A 4643-nucleotide genomic window follows, 5' to 3' on the forward strand; every position below is an offset into this window, starting at 1 on the left:
CCTAGAAAGTGAGAGAGAAAGAGGTTATAGACTTCATCTGGGATCACATCGTATGTCAATTTGGGATACCCGCCGAAATAGTGTGTGACAATGGAAGATAATTTATCGGCAACAAAGTAATGAAATTCCTCGAAGACCACAAAATAAAAGGTATATAATCAACTTCGTATCACCCTAGTGGGAACGGACAGGCCGAATCGACAAACAAGACTATCATTCAAAACTTAATGAAAAGGTTGAACGACGCTAAGGGGAAGTGGAGAGAAATTCTACCCGAAGTCCTTTGGGCATATCGAACAACATCAAAGTCCAGTACGGGGGAAACCCTGTTCTCCTTAATATATGGCTCCGAGGCCTTGATTCCAGTCGAAGTCGGGGAACCTAGCGCCATATTTTGACATGGAATAGAAGAATCAAATCACGAGGCTATGAATACTAGCCTCGAACTATTGGATGAAAAACGAGAAGGTGCACTCGTTCGCATGTCTTCGCAAAACCAAAGATTCGAGAGATATTATAATAGAAGAACCAACCTTCGCCACTTCAGAGCCGGGGACTTAATTCTGAGGAAAGTCACCCTCAATACTCGAGACCTGAACGAAGTAAAACTAGGCCCAAATTGGGAAGGACCATATCGGGTCCTCGGTGTCATCGGATAGGGATCTTACAAACTTGTCACAATGGAGGGCAAACAATTTCCAAACAATTGGAATATATCACTACTCAAAAGGTATTATTGTTAAGGTATGATTTTCGCCCTTTCCATTTGTATTTGGTACTAACCTATTGCAGGTGTTCGATCGAAGACGTCGTGAAACTCTTCAACACGAGGACCTTAGGTTTTAAAGCACGGGTTGCACTCTTCTTGCACTACTCAAAAGGTATTATGAGATTTCTCCTGCGCCTTCGAACCAGGGCCTTTTTAGGTTGGGGGTCTTCGGACTCGAGACCCTCTTCCTCTTGCAATCTTTCCCGACTTTGTAATCAGGGAATCGACATCTTTCCCAAGCGGGGCTAGCCTCATTTCAGCAACATCTCCAAGGCTTGCATAAATGAGAGTCAAGTATAAATAAGGAGAAACATTACAGAAAAAGGCATCGAAAGCTTACAGGATAAACTTACCATGATTCTTGGCTTCCCATCTGCCCTTTGCCAAGTCAAGCCAGCAGCGCTCGGCATGGGAGGAAGTCGAGACCAACTTCCGAACCCAGTCTTTGAGGTCGGGGACCACATGAGGCATCCAAGCAACCGCTGCATAATGGATAAAGGCATTACATAAAGCAAAAAATAGAGTATGAAGACTAATGGGAAATATGTTACTTACGGTCGGGGTTCCACTTCTCGAGGAACGGCAGTTTCTCCTCTAGGATGAGGTCGCAGGTCCTTACCCTCACGAACCGGCTCATCCAACCCCGGTCCTTGTCCTCATCAATGCTCGCGAAAAAGGACTTCGTTGATTGGCGTTGGAGCTTGATTATTCATCGAAAAAGTCGAGGTCGATACAACCGTATGAGGTGGCTGAGAGTGAATTCCAACCCCTTGGCCTTGCTAGAAAAGAAGCGAAGCATGATCACTATACGCCAAAACGAGGGATGAACCTAGCCGAGGGTGACCTGGTACCTTTTGCTAAAATCGACGATAACTGGGTCAAAAGGACCCAATGTGAAGGAGTAAGTATAGACACTTAGAAACCCCACCTATGGGTGGTAATACTCTCTTCGTGAGCAGGGATTTGTACCACGACCTCGGCCCCCCAGTTATAGTCTCTCTTCACAGCCTTGAGATGGCTCGCCGTTATCGAGCAGATATATCTCGACACGTGTTCACATCAGACAGGGACCGACGGAGGGTTCTCGACTTTGAAGTAAGTTTTAAGACACAAGGGTCGGGAACGTACTCGTGAAGGAGCGGTTCCACCGGCATTTTGTCACCGGCCGGCCGGGAAGAAGAGGAAGAAACTTTCTCCTTTTGTGGGATAGTCTTGGAGGTTTTCGCCATTGATTCAGGTAGAAGGAAGCGGAAAGAGATAAAAATTGGTATTTTTGGTGCTAATTAAGTTGACTCAATGGGTGGTGAAAGAGAAGAGATAGAGATAGTAAAGAACTTATAAAACTTGATGAGAGGCGAAAGTAAAATTTGATTCAACCAAAGAGCCTGAATTTATAGATACACGGCGACAGTTCGGTGGTGCTAGTGGCCGACCATCACTGGCAAGCATCAATGGTTTGGGAACTGTACCGACGGGACATTTCGATCACTTCGATCGCTTACATCACGGGGATGACATCATTATCAGGGTCTCCTAAAAATCGAGGCTCAAGTCGTTTCTTATCGTTTTTCTCTAAGAAACGAGGGGACTATCTGTGTACGGTGGAAATCGGGGCTACCCGATTTCATTCTTTGGTCGAGATAGGAATGTCACGTCAAAGTGCTAGGATGTCGAGTTAGGGCCGAGGTCGACCTCGATGGCGGACAGAAAGAGGCAGACTTCGAGGGACATCGACATGGCTTGATAACGGAAAAGGCGAGATATCCGCGATTGATCGAGAATCGTGGCGTGAATCTCGGAACGGATCGATCTGCAGCGGTTAATTAGATGTTAATATGATAGTTCTATATAAAGAGGGATCCCATTCATTTGTAGGCGGAATTCATAATTCACTAATAAGAATACACACATCCACTGCTCTTTTTACCTTGCTTACCGTTCGTTACTATTCATCATTGTTGTTTCATTTCTTCACTGTTATTATTACTGCTCTATCTCGAGACCGTCTTGAATCGAGGTCGAGACTTCACTCGCATACTGGTTTGATCTACCCTATCTCTTAATTTATCTATTTTATTCCTTGTTTATGAATTGGTATTGAATTAAGTAACATATGCTTAAAACCACAATATAAGTTTAATTGTTACTCGAATTTTAGGGTAAACAGAGGAAATATATATAAGGAAAAACGAAATCGCCATCATGCTCTGCATTTATAGAACGCATTTAACTCTAGTAATTGTGCTCAACTGAATCTTGGATTTAGGGAAACGGATGGTGAGAAAAAATCGCCATTTCCATCAAACCGATAGTCAATATTCAAGCCTCTTTCCCCTCTTCTATCCTTCTATATTTTCTTCGATAAATAGGCTTTCAAAATAAAGTACAGAAATAAGCTATCAATTTTCATTAAGTAATTATTAATGTTCTTAGGTATGTGGCCTACTGTGACCGTGCTAGAAACGATACAATGAGAATTATGAAGTACAGATAATTAAAGTTGTCAATTTTGTCAAAAAGTAGCATTATTCACTTTGTTAGAGCATGAATACAAAATAAATAAGAAGGGATAAATGATAATCTACATAGGATTAGGGAACAAAACACCATGATAAAGTACGGAAAGATATTAGATATGTCACCTTAAAATCATTTATAAATTAGTTATATGAAATTCTTGTATTAAATGTAAGTTTATTACCTAAAATAAGGTAAGTAACATGTTACTGCTAGTTATAAATATAAACTACATTAATACTAGGGTAAAAAAAGTTACGTAATTGGTGTATATAAATTAAATTTGTATTGAAAAGCTTACATGCAAAGCGAGATACAAATATATTAAGTCCTTCTAACTTTTCCAAAAACATAATATGGAGGAATGTCCATTTAACGACATAATTAGTTGAAAGAAATATTTCTCACTTATGAGTTCTGATTAAGGTGATCATTCTCAAATTTACACGATCAACAAGAAATGCATTATGATAAATAGAGAGACTAGGTGAAACATAATCTATGATCAACAGAAATAAATGTATGTATTAAATGTTTTTTTTTTTCGTTCTTTGTTTTTATTTTTCAGTAGAGAGATAAGGGTTGTTTGGTTGGAAACAACTTATTCCAGGATTAGTTATCCCACCCTCTCATAGGGATAAAAGAATACTACAATCTGAGATTAGTTATTCTGCGATTTTATCCCAACCAAATATGGGATAAGCTCATTTCAAATTTAATCATGTGATTAATTATTTGTTATCCCTCGTACCAAACCATCCCTAAGTGTATCGGAATTATGCAGGAAGAAATCTTGGAGAGGCGTGAATCCAGTAAAATTTGAGCTGTATGGTGTCTGTTTTATGAGTGAAGAAGCTGTAAACCGTTTCACCATATTCCTATATGTGGAGGATTTTCTTTTAACCGTTGGGTGTCTAAAGCTTCAATATTGAAGGATTTTCCATTCTCATGATTAAAAAGTCGAAATCTTTGGTTAATGATATAAGCGGATTCAATATTAAGGTTTTAGGTGTCGAACTCATTGTACTTTTAAGTTATGAATTCAAAATTCAATTAACGGCAGCTCGATATATAATGCATTCCGTATTCAAGCAGAGTCTTTAAAGTCTGGGGAAGGACCGCACCCTAAAGGGTGTAATGTAGATAATCTACTGTATTACAAGTATTAGTGGATGTTACCGCGATAAATTCAACAATTTTACCATTACTTCAAGGTTCCCTTCCGAATTCAAAATTCAATATTTGTTGAATTTTAATAAATTTACGTACCAAAATATTAAACTATTGAACCATAGTCAATATAAGTTTCAACATCGCCCTAGAAAGAAAAAAACTTGAACAACTACTCTCTTTGCCA

This window comes from Nicotiana attenuata, unplaced genomic scaffold (genome assembly GCF_001879085.1).
Source record: "Nicotiana attenuata strain UT unplaced genomic scaffold, NIATTr2, whole genome shotgun sequence".
NCBI classification, from domain to species: Eukaryota; Viridiplantae; Streptophyta; class Magnoliopsida; order Solanales; family Solanaceae; genus Nicotiana; species Nicotiana attenuata.